Source organism: Lactuca sativa, chromosome 2 (assembly GCF_002870075.4).
Source record: "Lactuca sativa cultivar Salinas chromosome 2, Lsat_Salinas_v11, whole genome shotgun sequence".
Classification (NCBI taxonomy): domain Eukaryota; kingdom Viridiplantae; phylum Streptophyta; class Magnoliopsida; order Asterales; family Asteraceae; genus Lactuca; species Lactuca sativa.
In genome coordinates, this window is record NC_056624.2 from 67,717,210 (window position 1) to 67,738,287 (window position 21,078).

Below are 21,078 nucleotides of genomic sequence, written 5' to 3' on the forward strand. Positions count from 1 at the left end.
TCACGGAGCGAAACAGAGTACCATCACAACAGCCGCAAATCCACCTAGGGAGGCTCAGGGACAGAGTAGGCCTTGGAACAAGAGGAGGGGACAAATCCTCCAGGAGAACCACAAGAAACAACAAGTGATAGCGACCCACGCTATTACTGTACCTACCAACTCTGCCCCCACAAGTTCATACAATGGAAAGCTACCGAAATGTAACCAGTGCAACTTCCACCATCACGGTCTCTGTCATGGCCTTCAATGCACCAGGTGCAATAAGAAGGGTCATACAGCCCGCTATTGCAAGGAGCCAACCCAACAATCCGCCCCCACTGCTAATACCGGAGTAAGCCGCGCTTGCTTTGAGTGCGGGAGCACAGGGCACTACCGCAAGGACTGCCCGAAGGCAAACAACAGGAATACCGGCGGAAGAGGCCGAGTTTTCGCAATGGGACAAGATGAAGCCATTGCGGACCCTACTGTTGTTACGGGTACGTTTCTTCTCGATAACTCGTATGCATGCATTTTGTTTGATAGTGGAGCAGAAAGGAGCTTTGTGAGTCACGACTTTAAAAGCATGCTAAAACCAATACCACAATCATTAAGCGAACCGTTCATAGTAGAAATGGCCAACGGGAAAACTGAAGGCACTAAAGAGATATACTTAAACTGCGCCCTAACTCTAAACGATAATCCCTTTCAAATCAACCTCATGCCAGTCTCGATTAAGAGTTTCGATGTCATCATTGGCATGGATTGGCTGAGTTCACATCGTGCGGACATTCTATGTTACGATAAGGCCGTTCGCCTTAATCTGCCAACCGGCGAAACCTTCCTTGTCTTGGGCGACAAACCTAGTACCACTCTTAGAATCATCTCAAGTATCCAAGCTCAGAAGCACTTACGAAAGGAGTGTCACGCATTTCTTGCACATGTTGTAGACGTGAAACGCGAAGTCCGGGACATCAAGGATGTGCCCGACGTATGCGATTTTCCCGATGTATTTCCCGAGGACCTTCCAGGGATACCACCCGTAAGACAAGTCGAATTCAGAATCGATCTGATTCCCGGAGCTACCCCAGTAGCCAAAGCACCTTATCGATTAGCCCCGGCAGAGATGCAGGAGCTATCCAGTCAACTGAATGAACTACTGGGAAAAGGATTCATCAGACCGAGCTTCTCACCATGGGGAGCACCCGTATTGTTTGTGAAAAAGAAAGATGGATCGTTCAGAATGTGCATCGACTACAGAGAACTCAACAAACTGACGGTCAAGAATCGTTATCCTCTACCGCGCATAGATGATCTATTCGACCAACTGCAAGGGGCGAACTATTTTTCTAAGATTGATCTGAGGTCCGGGTATCACCAGTTACGAGTGCTAGAGGAGGATGTGCCGAAGACCGCCTTCCGAACTCGTTACGGACATTACGAGTTCGTGGTGATGCCATTCGGATTGACCAATGCGCCCGCAGTCTTCATGGATCTGATGAATAGAGTATGCCGACCTTACTTGGATCAGTTCGTCATCGTTTTCATTGACGACATCCTGATCTACTCCCGAAGTAAGAAAGAGCATGGCGATCATCTGCGACAAGTTCTAGGGATATTACGAAAAGAGAAACTTTATGCGAAGTTCTCGAAATGTGAATTTTGGATCCGAAGAGTCGAATTCTTAGGACACGTGGTAAGCGAAGAGGGAATCCACGTGGACCCATCCAAAATTAAGGCCATTGAGAACTGGTCAGCACCGAAGACTCCTACAGAAATTCGCCAATTTCTAGGTCTCGCTGGCTACTACCGCAGGTTCATTCAGAACTTCTCGCGAATAGCGAAGCCTCTTACAACCCGTTATCCCGGGCATTATAAACCGAGTCTTGTAACCCCTTTTGAATGTAATGGGAATATCATCGATAAATGAATTGTTCAAAAGCTCTGATTTGGAGTACGCTATGTAGTAGATATCGTCTTAAAGGTTCCAAATAAATAAAGAACACTAAAATCTGAGTTATGGCGAAGAAGCTATGACCATTCTAAGATTTCTGTCAAAACCGACAACACCGATCAAACGAAAAACGCAAAGTTTCAATACGATAACATTTAGCCTTAGGTATCTAAATGAAAGTCATAGATAACATTAAACCGTGAGCGTACACAAAAAGAACGTCCAAATCTGACTTCGCATGAGGAAGTTATGATTTTTCAAAGAAATTCCTTAAAAACGATTAGTTATAAAATAAATAATAAAAATAATTTTTGGAATTTGCCAACGGAGTCTAAACGAAAGTTGTAGATCGTAGTCTCACCTACGCGTGGATATAAAGACCATCGAAAACGGAGTTCGTATGAAGAAGATATGGATTTTTGAAGTTTATTAAATAAATTAATTATTTATTTAATTCAAAATTCGGATATTATCCGAAGAGGAGTCAGCGTCCTTCTCCGAAGTACGCGCTGCGTACTCCTGTACGCCCCGCGTAACCGAGAGGATTGGCCTCGGATCGTCCACGTCGCCATATCCGAGGAAGCCGACCCATCCGACCCGTCCGACCCGTCCGACCCGGCGTCCCATCCGACCCACCTCCCCAGCAACCCGTCCCATCCGACCCGAGAACCCAAGAACCCGTCCCATCCGAACCGAGGCAGTCGAGGCTTCGGTCATGCATGACGTACGCGTACGCAGCGCGTACGAGCGTACGCCCCGCGTACCGAGGCAGACCTGCCTTCCTATAAATAGAATGCGAGGGTTTCCAAAGAAAGGGTTCATTTCTCTTCTCTCTCTCTCAGCATTTCCTCGTTTTCCGTGTCCGTTCAAACCCGAAGCTCTGGTCTTTTTGGCTCAAGTCCCGAAGGCCGATTCTACTCCCGAGATTCCCGAGAATCCCGAGAAAAATCAGTTTCCCGAGACGAAACTCTGCTCGGTTTTCCACCTCACAATCTTCAAACTATCAAGTGAGTTCATATCCCCTTTGAACACTCTTTAAATACATTTTAAATGTTTTATACTCTTTTTGGGGAGGAATACAAGTTAACACATGACTAAATTCGTGTGAAACATTAACCTTTTGATATACTTTTCATACTGTTGTTTTAACTATCTTGTGAAGTTATTAAGATACAAAACCCCTCACAACACAGCTTTACCCTCTTTGGGATATAATATGTTTATAAATAGAAATATGTTTTATTTGTACGTTTACATACAAACACATCATATCAAGGGTAACATTCTTTACTAAGTCATTTCATGCATTCAAAGAACTTATGATTATGCTTTGTCAAACATTGTGAAAGAGGTTAAACTTTGCATACAAACTACTACCTTATTACGGACTTAGTTGAGAATCCATGAGTCGTGTATATCTTCAAACGTTACTTTCTTTATTAGAAAATAATGCTACAAGTCCTGTCTATAACCAGAGTCTCCCGTTCGGAGAACGTGTCAAATGTGTATAGATCTATACGGGAAGTCATGATCCCGCGCCCTGACTGTTAGCTACAGTCCGTCTTTTGGGGTGACAGTTGTCATAACGCTACGACGCCTGAAGAACGTCGCTACAGGCATATTATGTTTAGTATGGTTATAAAACTCTTCGGATATACAATTATTATGGTATTATGCTTTTATGAACAAGTAGTCATTAAAACTACTCTTCATTTAATAAGGGTGATTTTCGTATAGCTTTACTATGTAAAACTATGACACGACTTACAAGCACGTCGCTTGCTTGCAATTTTCGGTCTTCAAGACTGCCAGTTATGTCAGGAAAATAAGGGTTTTTCCTGTATACAAAACAAACAACTAATAGGAAAATAAGGGATTTTCTCGGTACAAATAGTTGCAATTTACATCATGAACATCCATATGCATCTCATACTTTTATAGGGAAAATAAGGGTTTTTCTGGAAAACATGCAAACACTTTCGAATGACATACATCTTCTCAAAACACTACTTATGAACTCACCAACTTAAATGTTGACACTTTTCTTTGAAATAACTTGTATTCACAGGAAACCGCTAGCCAGGTAGCAACTACTTCTGAAGACTAACGCACTGGCGTTAGTAACATATTTTGGATCGCCATTTTATATTTGATTTCTTTTGCAAACATGTAACACCTGCAATCATGTAAACTTTTCAAACATATTTATATTATGGTGGTGTGTACTTTCCTTTCTATGAACTGTTATGATACTGAATATGACGTCCTCCGCCCCCGAACGATTCCGCCGTTCTGGTTTGGGGGTGTGACAAACTCCTTCTCCTTGGACCGTACCCAGGCGATGTAAGGCACTCCGGTTTTGGCTGCTGATGACCGAGACTTCAGTCCTAGACTTTGTACGTTTTTCACCCGGTTTTTGGCTAATTCTCCATTTTAAGTCCGTTTTTAACTATTTTAACGCGGGATTTCTCCAGAAATCATATTTTACCATATATGACCCTAAATAATAATAATTTGGGCATATTTTCATGAAAATATTTATTTGAGAATAAAATCTTTTAAGTGAGATCTTGAGGTGGAGTGTGGATCTTGCCATAATATTTGACACAAACCACCACCGCATGCCCATTCCTTTGACCAATCCTTGTACTCCTCTCTACTCCTAGTCACCTCAAGGCCTTACCCCACTCATTTTCCCAGCAAACTCACGTCCAAAAAGAGCTTGAGAACCCTCTTTCACTCTTCACTTCACAAATTTTCCTCATTTCCACCAAGTATCAAACATCACTTTTCTCTCAAGCCCTCTCACTCATATTTCGAGATTCAAGGCTGATTATCAAGCTTTCTCACACTCTTGGTAAGTATAATTCATCCTCTGTATGATTATTACACTTCCCTTTACTCATATCATAGAATTCTTACGCAAATTCCATCACTTTGGTGTTTGATTCTTGAAAATCTTCTAGGCATCTTCAAGTGTTCTTGAGTTGAACACTTCTCTCCTTCAACATCCACCCACTTACATCACTCAAGGTGAGTTCATACCCCTACATTTTCATATTTTCCTATGTTTTAAGGGGGAGAATACAAGTTAAATCATCAAGAACACAACTAAATATTTCTAACAGCTTACATCAGAAAAGTTGGACTCCATTCACGGACTGTTTTGGTCAACTAAAACATTTTTGTTTTCAAAACTGTACAAGTTGCAAGTAGTTCAAGTTCTTAGATTTAAAATGGCTACTTGCACATCTACATACGATTTTTATACAATTTATGGTGATTTTTTCAAAACTGCCTATCATTTCAAGGACCAAACCGGACCAGTCTGTGTTTATGGACATTTTCACCTAAGTTGGAGGTCACTAAAAGTCATGGAAAAATTTATTAACAAACTAGACTCATTATCCAAACTCCCAGAATTTACGGATTCTGATTTGGATCTTTTATGAAGTTTTATTAAATTTTCTAATAACAGTGATCGAAGCTGTTACTAACAGAAAAATGCTAACATATTATTTTCACCTTGTATCATGTTGAGCAAGGTGTATATCCTTATGTGAATGTATGTTATTACAAAAGAATGATATTTTATCTTGGTATATGAACATGCATCAGTTAATAAATGGATTTTGATATAGATATACATATGAAATATAAAGGATAACACGATTGTTATAATCAAAGTACATCCATTTTACTCAAACAATTGAACGAACTACGTTGAATATAGATTACGTACGTTACCATTACTACCCTTGTTTTTGATAAACTATAATAGGTATGGTTTATGATACACTACATAATACACTCATACAAAAGTTGTACATTTATACAATAGGGGATTTTCATTACATTACACGTAAATTTGTTAAAGACTTTGTGAGACATTCGCTTCACACTTACCATTAAGTCCTGTATTGTAACCAGAGTCTCCTGGAGGGAGAGCGTGATAGTTTTATATAGATCTATATTGGGTTTGACAAACCCACACCTTAACTGTATGCAACAGTTAGACCGACAGGTCTGCGGTGACAAATGTCATAAACATTTCCGACGCCTGAAGAACGTCGTTTCAGGCCAACTAGGTCATAGCATGGTTATAATGAACTCACAGAAAGTATTAACAAACATAAGAATTTACGAGAATTTCATTTAATTCAAATGCGTTTATGTCGATTTAAACACATATTATTTTCTATTAGTAAGAGAGGTTACTTATACATTTTGGTCTTCGATTATAAGACTACATTACACAAATTTTAAGGAAAATATCGGATTTTCTGAAACAAACATGACTTTTACAAGAGAAAGACTTTTATCAAGTTTGAAGAAAAATGCTTATGAACTCACCAACCTTTGTGTTGACATTTTTTCAAACACCTTGTATTCTCAGGAAATCACTAAACAGGTACCAAAGTGCATTTTGAGGATAGGACGTTAAGGCGTCAACATTTCATGTTTTGTTAACATATTGTAATTGATTTGGAAACATGTAACTCATACAATGATGTAACTCTTTCAATTATATGTATGTTGGTTGTGTTTTCTTAAATTACTATTGCAATTGTGGTTATGATACTATACATGAAGTCCTTCACCCTCGGACGTTTCCGTCGTCCTTGGTTTGCGGGTGTGACAATAGATTCCCCAATAAAAACAATATGTCGTCTCTATAGGTATCTGTAGAGACAACATATCGTCTCTATAGGTATGCCCATGTCGTCTCTATAGGTATGCCCATATAGCTCCTTTTAACCACTATAATTTCCCAAATTCTTAAAACAGTATATTTACAAAATAGCTAAATCGATAAATTTAATTGCAAAATATTAAAATACAATATAATCTCAAAACATTAAAATATAATACAATCTCAAAACATTTACCAAAACATTCATTTGAAATGTATAAAAGTTTCATAGAATTACAAATACTACCTAATTTAATCTGATCCACTTGAAGTTTGTGTGACAACCCGAAGTTCGTTCCATCATTTGTAACCCTTTCCGTTAATACATTCGTCGTTTTCAATTTCATTTCCGTTTGCGTTATTAAATTAAGTCATTTAATTTGAGATTACTATTATGACTTAATGGGTGTCCTAGCGCGTTTAGAACTCATATTATCACTCCATATTAGTAATCGGAAATTTTTTAGAATTGACCATATCGGGTTACGACAACTTAATTAGGTGCAACCAAAAGCCACGTCTAACGTCGATATCGGGTAGAATTCCACCGTGTCCCGAACTTAGAACATATTTAAAGTTCAAAAGACTTCATTTTGAAGCTTTTGCACTCTCTCAGTACTCTCTCTCTAACCTTTCTCCTCAATCCAAACTTAAGGTCCCAAATCATCAAATTAAGGCTCCAATTCATCAAGGTAACCTTCCTAACTTGTTGTACAACCTTTCTAGCTTCCAAATCCGTGTTCAATCTATCATTTAGGACCATAAACATGTGTAGGACCATAAACATGTGTTTACGGCCCTGGAATGCTCTTGGGCCGTGAACACATATAAGTTGGGTTTTAGAGCCTAAAAACCCTCCCAAATCACCTTTGGAGCTTAGAGATGACTAAATGGCTTAATGGAACGGACTTAGAACACCTTAAAATTAGCTTTTGGGGAGTAAACATGAGTTTACTACCCAAGAACATGCTTGGGCCGTAAACTCATTATCATGGAGAGTAAACTCAACTTCAAGTGTTTAAATGCCACTTAAACACACCAATAGCCTTGGATTAAAGTCTAGAAACAACCACAATCGATTTAGGGGCCTTAAACATGATAAAAACCTTCCCTTTGGGAGTTCACAGATGTAAACCCCCCAAGAATGGGTTCCTGGGCCGTAAACTCACATACACAAGTCAAATGATGCCCTAAATTCATCCTAAGGCTTGTAAAATTTGTTTGAATCACATATGATTAATCTAGGGCCACCAAATCATGAAAGGAATGGATATATAGGAGCTTATGGCCGTAAAATCCTAGTTTATAGCCGTAAACTCCATTTGGTAATACCTTTGGTGGTTAAACTCATTCCTATGCCTTAGATTAAATCATAGCAACCTTCACCAAGTGATATTGACCTTTTAGCACCATAAAACCCCTCATCCATGAGTTCACGGCCATGAACTCATGTGGAGTTGGTCTTAGGGCCAAAAACTCCATGAGGAGTTTACTCTTGAAGTGTAAACACATTATCCAAAGTCCTATACGTCCGTAGATGTCACCCGGGTCACTCTAAACACTTGATTTGAAGTGTTTTCTCATATTGGAGTGTATAATCATATCTAATTAGTGATTTAAAGTCTAATTAGATACATTTGGATATCATTTCATATTACAAAGGAACCTCGTGCGTTATCAAGCCCCGAACCGACACATAGCATCCAAACTGTCACGTTTTCTTGTCTGGTGAGTTCATACCCCTATCCTTTTTCAACGTTTTTCACTGTTTTCAGGGGGGGATACAAGCAAAGTACAAGGAATACTTGTACTCAAAACTTGTTTTATATGCGTTGTGTTTCATATTACATATGCTTTTAACACTGACAATCATAACAGATAACCGTTTGAACATGCAGAACACACTATCGTATTATTTGTGAAAAACATTATAAAATGTTGTACTTTATATTTTTCACAAATGGTTTCCACATTATAATGGTTAAAAGCATAACATTTGAACTTTGAACATGAAACTTAGTACATTGTTTTGTCCTCGGTAACACTCCACAGAGATACGCGAGTGGAGGATCGTCATTTGATTTTTCTGTATTATTACTAGTAAATTTGTTATTCCTATAAATTGGAGACACGTCCTCAGAGAACACTCCACAAAGATACACGAGTGGAGGACCGCCACTATAACCAGAATCTCTTAGATAGGGAGCGTGACTTGAGTGTATAGATCTATACGGGGCTAACTACCCCGCACCTGGCTGCTAGCTACAGCTGAACCAAAAGGTTCAAGGGTGACGAAAGTTATAAAGTGTGATGGACTACTTATTTCCATATCTAGTCTATCGTATGGTTATGGAACTCGCAATTTGGATAACACAGATTTACTATTTAGTAATAATGGATTCAGTAACTAGTCTACTTTGTAGTTATTAGTTTTATATACGTGTTAAAACTAATACATTTCAGTATACATCTTTTACATAACATTTCGGATTGGTAAACTAACATACATTTTACAAGGATAACCAGGTTCTCACTATAAAACTTTTACACTACATTTTGGATCGGTAATCAACTTTTAGGAAAATATGAGATTTTCCTAGGATAACAATTATACATAACCAGAATCGTGTAACAAAACAGATAACTAAACTTTACATATAAGAAAATATGGGATTTTCTTGGGTTTGTAACTTTTTTAGAAACCGAAAGGAAACTTGTACATTTTCAAAAAACAAAACCGCTTATGAACTCACCAGCTTTATGTTGATTTTTAAAATGCTTGTATTCTCAGGTCCGCATTAGACAGGTACCCGATGATCCTTTTGGCGAAGATGGAGTACGTGGAAGACACGTCTTACTTTTGTTCATATATATACTTATGTATAATACTTGTACAACTTTGTTTTCAAACAATTGTAAATTTTTGTATGTAATGTAATGATTGTTTACTTTGCTTACTATGTGCATTGGATTTGATACTCAACGTGGAGTCCACCCCAGAAACGTTTCCGCCTTGGGTTTCGGGGTGTGACAGTTTGCCAATCAGTACTTTGATCATCATCACTTTGAGCATCATCATTATATATCACTTGTCTGTTCGGAAGTTGTACCCGTGAGATCAATATTGAATTGAACTAGAGGTGGAGGTTGGGTGTTTGGATTTTGAGACATGAACATATGTTGCATTTGTTGATTAAACTGTTGACTCAATTGTTGAGTCAACTGAAGAGCAAATGCATTGAGGTCTACATTATTTGTTGAAGGAGCAAATGCATTGAGTTATAATAAATAACACCTTCATGAATGATAACCTATTATAAAATGATGTTCATGTATAAAATCTAAAAGTAAAGCCAAAACTTCAGATTGTGTAATCTTTTAGGCACAAAAACCATTGAAAATTGAAGCAATGGACAAATTAGAAGGTTCAAAGGGAATGAAGTAACATAAATGAAGATTAACACTAAAAATCACTACTTTTGATTATACCCAAAAGGAAAAGAAAACAGAAGCACAATTTTGGATAATACTATGAAATTTAGTAGGTATGAAGAGTATTATTTGACACTAAGTTCAAGTTGGATACTTTGTTTGTGTTATTATTAATAATGGAGTAATGTTTGTACTTGACGAACTTATAGAACAGAGTTGATGTGCAAAAGAAAACATACATCATCTCTTCCATGAAACCTATAACTTTTTTATTTCCAAACATGGGGAAAACTAAATTAAAAAAAAACTATAGTTTCAATGAATATCGAGGACGATATAAATCAAGACCCATGCAAGAGGAAGTTCTACAGCTCGCAAGCAAAAATGGAGAAACAGTGCAACTTAAATAGCCAAACAGCTTCTCAGAACCCAGATCAGCAATTCCTAGATTTGAATCTAAAATTGAGACTTTATAAAGGGAATTTGTCCTTTATTACTACTGGATTGGGAAGCACTAGTGCTGGATTGACTGTTACAGCAGTCAAAGATGGAGGTGAGACTTGTTTGTTTGGTAGGATGAAATTAATCGTTGATTCCATTGGAATTGAAAAAAAAAGGCTGTTTGTTTTACCTGATGGAATGGAATGCACCATAATTCAATCCAAGGAACTCATAGGTGAATGGATGCTAGAAGTTGGGGCCCTTGTTTTAGCTGATGGTGGACTGTGTTGCATTGATGAATTTAATAGGTAGTATAATATTCAAAAAAAGTAATTTTATTAAATAAAGAAGTAAAAAATAAGATGTTTTTGAAACCTTTATATGAACATCAAAATTACAGCATGAGGGAACATGATAGAGCTACTATACATGAGGTAATGGAGCATCAAACTATAAGTATTGCTAAGGTATACAATTTACAAAATACAATATACCCTTTATCTTTTAAAAAACTACAATTTTGATCCCTGTCATTTATATTGAAATTTTATTCAATTTCCAGGCCAATATGATCCTAATCAATGTATCTTTCTTGGACGCTATTATATATTATTTATTTTCCTAATATTATGTCACAAAATATAATTTGTATCTTGAAAAAATTCAGCTTTATCTTTGAACACAATGTTATCTGGGCCTTTAATAAGCAGATTTTAATCAATAATGATGAACCTAATAGACCATATAATAAGGAAAGCCACTTAACATGACATGTCATATATCATATATGATTGTATTAACGGATTAAATATTCAAAAAACCAACAAATTAGTAGCAGTATCGAAGGTAATGCAAAGCCTTGATGAAAGGAAGACCAAAACTAACAGTATTTCTTGACAAAAAAGCCATTAGATTAATCTTTACTCTTTAACATGATTTATAAATATTGGAGACGTAGTGTGTTAATTATCATGTCCGATTAAAAAGTATCAATTCCGCAAATATATAAAGCATAATTTAGACATTTACAAGAACATCCAAACACCATAAGGATATTTCATATGCATAATGGTATATATGATAAAGCACAAAAAGAGTAGAGAACAAAAGCAACAAGAAAACTACCTGAGATTTCCATTGCTATTGATGTGTTCCAAAAGCTGCAACTGGAGTTGTTGCTGTTGTTGTACCTGTTCAGACTGCCCTAATTGCTGCTGCCCCTGCCCGATATTCACTAAACACGTTGATTAATGGATTTTCTTAAGCAAACATAAGAAATTCTCAACGAGATATGAGAAAAACAAAGGATTTCAAAAATTGAAGTAAATTTGTAAATAACAATTGAAGTAAATCTGTGAATACTGTACATGAGAAAGCAATTGTGACCATCAATGCTGAAAACAAAATACCTTTTAATAAGCTGGGGAACCAGAAATGTGGGAGCAAATTACGTCCTAAGACAGCAACTGTGAAATCATAGAAAATCACGAGTAAGGGATGGAGAAGAAGGAACAAAAAAATAGAAATATAGAGATGCACATGAGCTTCAACGAACCTGTACAGAAAGATAGAGATTTGCTTAAGTTTTAAGCCTTGAATGAACGAGAAATAGAGATGGAGGCGTTAGGGTTAGTGAAGGGGGGAAGACGGATCCTCAAACAAGCTATTCGATGAGCACCCAAGCTCCCAGAGAAATCCAAGACCGGAGACCAGAGACAACCAAACGGATAAGGATCCTAAGATTATAACCCTATGAGGTCGATTGATCGTCCCTATACCCACAAACAAATGACATCATTTTAGATGTTCCAGCTAAATAGATTAAAAATATATATTTTTTGGGCATAGAAAGTTATAGGGACGACAAGTCGTCCCTATAGATGTCCAAAGAGCGCGCCAATCCCTTTATTTTTCCCGCTTAACATGTTGAGACAACAAGTCGTCCCTGTATCTTAAAAAGTCAATAAAAATGGTCAACTCTATAGCGATGATATGTCGCCCCTATATGAAGCCTACAGCGACGACTAATGTCGTCCCTATAGGTGAATATTCATGTAGTGTTACTTACAGATCCTATTAATATATCATTATAATTCCCACTCCAGTTAAGTTCCTAAAAGAATTAAAGAAGAAAGTTTTGAAGGTGAAAAAATATTCAACTGATTTCCAAGTTAAAAGAGAGAACCTTCTTTGAACCATACAATGGTTTTTTTGCTGATTGGCTAGTTCAATGTAGCATTGTACTTTCCATTTTTTCTTAACATAATAAACTTTGAAAAATTTATCCAACTGTAGCCGTATTAAAATTTCATTGTATTTTGATGATATTGCTATAATTGGGTATATGTTTTATAAAATACAATGTTGTAGTAAGAAGATATGAAAAGTAGGATGCCAAAATAATCAAATCAACAAATGTGCATTGCTATTTCACATGATCAGGATCCGATACCTAAAATACTTGATTGGATAAAAAAAAAGTAACTTTGGTCATTCCCTCATCAACTAAAGGTAACAGTTTCATTTTTTTTTCAGTTTTATAGACCGATGCATATCCTCCGTAATAAACTTAATTATCTAATTCATATGTTAGGAATCTGATGTGAATGCGAATCGCAACCCATTGCAAGTGTTGAAGAGTGGATGCAAATGTAAGGCCCCAAAGACTCGTTGCGATTTCAAAGGCTGAAGAACTCGATGCGAGGGTGACTGTGAATGGCTAGGCGCCGGATGCGAAGGCATTGGATGTGAAAGTGCTGGATGCGAAAGGGCAAGTGGTCAGAAGTCATGTATGCATGGGGATTGCATGGTTTCTTACGTGGGTTAGCTGTAAGACTCTAGATGGCATTTTTTACGTGAATAAGTCTTTCCAAGGCGGTTTCCTATTATTTTGAAGTTTCCTTTATTTTATAGTTGCCTTATTTTATTACATTTGTAAGGCAATATAAAGTCCTTAGTAGAAAATTTTTGATAAGATTTTTTTTGCTTGCTGAGTAACAAATAAAGAACCTTGTTCTTTTGTGTTGCTTACTCGTTCTTGATCAATTCTAGATTACGTTTTCTAGGTTGGTTAGAAATCAAATCAATTGGTCTTGATTTGTTTTCATCGATACTCAATCTATAGGTGTAGATTATTTATCATACTATCTTTGCTTGATTTCTTGTTGCGCAAGTTACTTGTTTGTTCTCTCATTCTTGATTTAATCTTGAATATTCCGCTACATTCTATGGTACTAAATTTAATCCCTCCATACACGCATCATAAGTGGCATCAGAGCGTCAGATTTTGATTTTCCAGACATGTGTCTTCGATTTTGTTCAATTAATAAATCTTGTTTTTGGATATAATTCAAGAAGAAGAAGTTAGTGAACAAGCTTGGTGTGGAATTGAGCTTCAATATCCTGTATCTAGTTCATCTTGTGGAGCTTCTAGAGGTATAAAGTCTTAATCTTGCCATCTTATTCATTAGATTGAGCTAGGGTTTGCTATATTTTCCTCTTTTGGGTTCATAAGTCACCTCTTGGGAGTTTGAGCAACTCCAGAGCTTTGGATGTCACAACTGTAAATTTTAAGCTATGTAATCTATACATTCAAGTTAATGTGAATCAAAAACTTCAATCAAATACAACATGCTAGAACTACAAATAGTCATCAAACAATTAGAGACCCTAGAAGTTCTTATTAAGTCTATTTTGGACTAGAACTTCCTTATTGGATCCAAGTGGACCAATAGGCTTCCAATTAGACTATTATGGGCTTAGAACCCTAATTGGACTCTAAGTGGACCCATATTTACTTATTCCAACATTTTAGGTCATGAATGAAATGGATTAAGAGCCTTGATACATGAATAACCTAAAACTAGTTCAAGAAAAACATAAAAATCCTACTACACTCCTTTAGACTTAAAACACACCCTAATTAACACTAATATTGGGCTTAGGAGCAAAAAGCCCAAAAATCTTTTTTTTCCCCACCATTCTCGGCCCAAAGGCCCAAACCCAAGAGGATAAGGAAAGAAGTTGACATTGGTTGCCACCTCATCTTTACCCATGGGATATCCATGCACTAATCTCATTTCTCCATGCACATCACCTCAAATATCACCTCTTCTTCCCTTCTCTCTCTCACTCTCGGCCATACACACTTACACACAACAAAAATATCTCAAATTCTCTCTAGACTCACTCAAGAACACTCTCTTCTTCCCTCTCCAAAATCTCGAAAATTTGGAAGCATTCAAGAAGGTTCTTCCATAATATTCTTCATCTAAGGTAAGATTATACATAGATCTATGGTTTAAATTCTTTTGTTATCAAGATCCTTCCCTAATCTATACAAAAATCGTGATCTTACACCCTAGAATCATCTCAAAACTCAAGATCTTCATCAAAGGGAGCCAAGGCCAAAAATCACTTCATTTCTCTCCCATTTTCTTCCAAAAACCGAGTCAACACCCCAAGGTGAGATTCATACCCCTATTTTCTGTTTTTATGAGTTTTTGTGGGGGGGGAATACAAGTGAAAGTGTAGATCTATATGTATTTGTATGCCTTGTATGATTTCCATGCTTATATGTATGCTTTTATGTGTTTTTATGTTGGATTTAGCCTTAAAACTCATCAAAACCGAGATATATCTTGTGTTAAATGATTTTAGCTTCAAATATATTTCTAAACACAAAGAGCTTCAAGAAAAATGGCTAAGTGGGTTAGTGATAATTTTCTTTGGGTTAAAAACACAAATTTTGGGCCTAAAATGTGAAAAATGCAAAAATAAGGGCCCAAATTGACATTTCACAGATTCTGATGGATGAAGTGTGCCAAAACAGTTTCTATAAATAAATTTCTGGAAATATACTCATTTGGGGGATTAAAAACATAAATTTCAAGTTTATTGGGCTAAAAATGAAAATTTCGGCCCAATAAGGCCCATTATGCGAATTTTTCTGTTTTGGAGGGCCAAAACTGTAACTTTCTGTAAAACAGTGGACTATAAGTGTTCCAAATCCTTTTCAAAGGTTTAAAATGCTTTTTAAATTTAAAAAGGGCCAAAGTTGCAAAAATTTTCCATTTTGGGCCAAAATTGTCAAAATTGCGAAAAGATGGGCTAAAACCGAGAAAAACTGCATTTTCAGGGACTTAAACTGTTTTCTTTGAAAAATATGCTGGAAAATACTAATTTCAATAATTTTTGGTGTTAAAATGTCAAGAAAAATAGTTTAAGGACCAAACCGAGAAATATTTAATAAAAGGGTTGAAAATGTAAATTTTACAATTTATGAGAGGCTGAAAACAGAAATATTCCAAGGCTGATTCAATGTGTACAATTTGATCAAATAATGACACCTCGACTATCAACGAAATACAACTCATTACAATACCAAAAGTCGTTGTTAAACGAATTGGCTCGGTCTCGAGCCAATGCAAATCTACAACTACTAACTCCTTTATACATACAAATAATGATTGGTAATACATATACATACGAGTGTGCACAGACGTCTACGCACCATCTTCGGGCCCCAAAAGTGTAAAATCTTGTTTGTTGGGCCTAGCTAGCCCAATGACCTGATCTTAAGGCCCGAAGACATTTTTTTTCTACGAAGTGTTGAGTTTCACCGACTTGGCACAACGTAGGGTGACTTTCAATGGCTTGTACCACTGGTCCCCAAGGGTCCATGGTATTGCTAGAAAAGTCTACACATTTTACGAGGCGGGTCGGGGACCCCTCGCACGCATATTTTCCCCAGCCGGTTAATGGAGTTACCGGGGTCTTCGTGACCTCTTTCTCTTCGGATGTGGGACTACACATAGTCCGGGCGATTGGATAACGTGATTAGTACGGACGACGCCTTCGGGTTCGTTAGTATAACTATAAACTGGGCGTTTGTGTAATGCGGGTTTGTAGTAAATAATCAATGCTCGAGAACCTTCCAACGTCGCTTGGGACCGATACTGCTATTTTTATAATGTTTTCAACGCAACTTAATGGATTCCAAAAGAGCTAGGGGAACATCGGGTTTCCCTAGGGTTTTTATCACATACAGATTTGAAACGCATACATCTTAAATGAACATTTTTCTTAGTATAGAAACAAACAGGCATACCTATGGATCTTCACAAACGTTTTCGAAAGCTTTTCTTTTCAGAAAATATCGGATTTTCTGGTGGTTTTTCAAGAAATATAAACATTCGATTTCAAACACTACTTATGAACTCACCAACATTTCATATGTTGACGTTTTTCAAAATACTTGTATTCTCAGGGAACCAGTGAATCAAGGGAAATCATACTCAGTGACGGTTGCAGTTTATTTTTGAATGAACCAAACAACATTAATTTTTGGAAATGTAATGTCTTAAACAATGTATGACATGTAAACACTACTGGTTGTACTATGTTGATGAATGGTGATGAATGTTGTTATGTTTCATATATATTCAATGTTATGGTATTCAATTGAGTCACGACAGCCCCCGGACGTTTCCGCCGTCTGGTTCGGGGGTGTGACAGGTTGGTATCAGAGCTTTGTTTATAGTGAACTAGCATGTCGAGCCATACATTGATATGCAACTATAAACCAAAAAGAGGGACTAACATAACTCTGAACAAAACAAATGAATAAAATACACTTGCCTGCATTAGGAGTAAGGACCTAACGCTGAATCAAACACCATAATACTGGTATCTCGGTTAATTCGGTACTGTTCTTAGTGATACCAAGGAGTGAATGTAGCCTGATCAACTACATTCTCTCCAAGGTAAAGCTAACACATGTCTTGATGAGATCGGAATAGCCAGGGAACCTAAAATTTTTACCCTATATCACCCAAAAAGAGAATATTTGCTTAGTCTGTGTAATAGTCATAGTACCCTAGGAATAATGTAGCATAATTCCGCACTCGCGCAGACAGCATGGCTGGTTTTCATCACCCTGGAGACCCCTACTTCCCTAATCAGGGAAACAACGGGTGGCTAGAGGAGGAGGAGGAGCCTGAGGAGGAGCAGCCGGGTATCCAGTTTCATCAGGCCTTAGTAGCTCACGGGATGCTGGTGGATGAGCCGGGAGAGCATCCAGGAGAAGCACACGACGTCGAACCCGACGAATATATAGACACCGACTACGAATTTGGAGAGGTCGACGATGACGACGAGGAGGGTCAGGTCGGGGGCCAGGACCCCATCCCACCATGCGAGGACGAGGCACAACCAGATCACCCCGCTCCACCAGTGAACCCCCCAAGGGAGAACCGTTCCCTCGAAGCTGAGATCGCCGCACTGCGACAACAGCTGTATGCTATGGAAGCTCGGGCAGTGAGAGCAGAGCACGAGAGGGATGAAGTTATAGGAGACATGGCAGAGATGGCGCAGCTACTAGCGCAACATTTCGGCATATGACTTCGACACCACCTCCTGACGCAGCTCATCGCGGTTAGGGATAGACCTATCGTAGTAGGATATTAGTAACTATGTTATGTACTCCGGCTCTATGTTTAAGTGACTACACTACTCATGGAGCCGTTATGCTGTCGGATTAGTGTTACTTATGCATGTATCTTATTTGATACCGGAGCGGAGCGAAGTTTCGTAAGCGAGAAGTTTAAACATTTACTAAAACAACAACCCCAGAAGCTAAATGAAACCTATACGGTGGAAATGGCCAATGGGAAAACTTAATCCACTAGGGAGATCTACATCGGATGTACCCTAACCCTTAACCAACACGTCTTTCGAATAGACCTAATGCCAGTATCAATTAGGAGCTTCGATGTGATTATCGGCATGGATTGGTTAAGCCCCCACCATGCTGAGATTATGTGCCACGAAAAGGCCATTCGCCTTCGTCTCCCAAATCACGAAACCCTAGTAATTTACGGAGACAAACCCAGTACGAATCTCCGCCTCATCTCGTGCATCAAAGCGCAAAAACACTTGCGAAAGAACAATTTGGCGTTCTTGGCCCACATAGTGGACAAGACCAAAGAAGAAACTAACATCCAAGACATTCCGGTAGCGTGTGAATTTCCGGACGTGTTTCCCGAAGATCTTCCAGGAGTACCCCCAGAGAGACAGGTTGAATTCCGAATCGACCTCGTTCCAGGAGCAACTCCCCTCGCTAAATCACCATATCGGTTGGCACCTGCTGAAATGCAGGAATTATCCAGCCAACTCAGTGAGCTTCTGGACAAGGGATTTATCCGACCTAGCTACTCGCCATGGGGAGCTCCGGTGCTCTTTGTCAAAAAGAAGGATGGATCTTTCAGGATGTGCATCGATTACAGAGAGTTAAACAAACTCACTGTCAAAAACCGCTACCCACTCCCACGAATCGATGATCTATTCGACCAGCTCCAAGGAGCTAGCTATTTCTCTAAAATAGACTTACGGTCCGGATACCACCAACTCAAAGTCCGAGAAGAGGATATTCCAAAAACCGCTTTTCGAACCCGCTATGGACATTATGAATTCGTTGTAATGCCCTTCGGTCTAACGAATGCACCTGCCGCATTTATGGACCTAATGAACCGAATCTGTCGACCGTTCTTGGACAACTTCGTCATTGTGTTTATCGATGACATCCTCGTCTATTCTCGAAGCAAAGAGGAGCATGGCCAACATCTCCGACAAGTCCTAGAAACGCTGCGATCGGAAAAGCTTTACGCCAAACTCTCCAAGTGCGAGTTCTGGCTTCGGAGTGTGAATTTCTTAGGCCACGTAGTTAGCCAAGATGGAATTCATGTGGATCCTTCTAAGGTCAAAGCTGTGGAAGGATGGGCAACTCCGACTACGCCCACAGAAATTCGTCAGTTCTTAGGCCTAGCAGGCTACTATAGGAGATTCATCCAAAACTTCTCAAAAATCGCAAAGCCACTTACCTTGCTTACGCAAAAGAGTGTGCCATTCAAGTGGACAGACCGACAAGAGATTGCGTTTCGAACCTTGAAGCAAGCTCTTTGCAGCGCCCCTGTACTATCTCTACCTGAAGGAACGGAAGATTTTGTAGTTTACTGTGACGCGTCAAATCAAGGCTTAGGTTGCGTTCTCATGCAACGTGGAAGAGTGATAGCATATGCGTCCCGTCAACTAAAGACGCACGAAGTAAATTACACAACCCATGACCTAGAACTGGGAGCCGTGGTCTTCGCCCTAAAAATTTGGAGGCACTACCTGTACGGTACTAAGTGCACCATCTTCACAGACCACAAGAGCCTCCAGCACATCTTGAATCAGAAGGAGCTGAACATGAGACAACGAAGATGGGTGGAATTGTTAAACGACTACGAATGCGAGATCAAGTACCATCCGGGCAGGGCCAACGTGGTAGCTGACGCATTAAGTCGAAAGGAATACACAAATCGCCGTACGAAAACGCACTCGATAACCATTCAGTCTCATCTGACCACTCAAATTGCATCAGTCCAGGCAGAGGCTATGAAAGCGGAAAATAGAACTAGCGAGGCACTACGCGGAATGGAGAAGAACCTGGAAGTCAAAGAGAATGGGGTATACTACTTCATGAACCGTATTTGGGTTCCAAAAATCGGAGGATTCAGGGAGACCGTTATGAAGGAAGCCCACAAGACACGATACTCCATTCATCCTGGTTCGGACAAGATGTATTTGGACATTAAGCAGCACTATTGGTGGCCTAACATGAAGGCGGAAATCGCAACTTATGTTAGTAAGTGCCTTACGTGTGCCAAAGTGAAAGTGGAATACCAGAAACCTTCCGGATTGTTACAGCAACCGGCAATCCCTGAGTGGAAATGGGAGGGGATTTCTATGGACTTCGTGACCAAGCTGCCCAAGACGTCGGACGGATTGGACACCATATGGGTAATAATCGACCGACTGACGAAATCTGCCCATTTCCTGCCCATCAAAGAGTCCTACAAGATGGAGAGGCTGACGCGATTGTACCTACGAGAGATTGTAAGACTTCATGGAGTGCCAAAATCTATCATCTCGGATAGGGACAGTAGGTTCACGTCACGCTTTTGGCAGTCGCTCCACAAGGCCATGGGAACTCATCTTGATATGAGCACCGCGTATCACCCACAAACGGACGGTCAAAGCGAACGAACCATTCAGACGCTTGAAGACATGCTTCGTGCATGTGTGATAGACTTCGGAAAGTCTTGGGATACCCACCTACCGTTGATCGAGTTTTCATATAACAATAGTTATCATTCGAGCATTAAGGTGGCCCCTTTCGAAGCACTGTATGGGCGTAAATGTAGATCACCGTTATGTTGGGCTGAAGTAGGTGACACCCAGCTAGCAAGAACACATACGTCGGATAGGGCAATGACAGGACCGGAAATCATTCGCGAGACCACAGAAAAGATTGTCCAGATCAAAGCTCGATTACAGGCATCGCGTGACCGGCAAAAGAGCTACGCTGATAAACGGCGAAAGCCCTTAGAGTTCCAGGTCGGTGATCGAGTATTGTTGAAGGTCTCACCCTGGAAAGGGGTTATACGTTTCGGAAAGCGGGGAAAGCTGAACCCGCGATACATTGGACCTTTCGAAATCGTCGCTCGAATAGGCCCGGTAGCCTACAGACTACAACTACCCA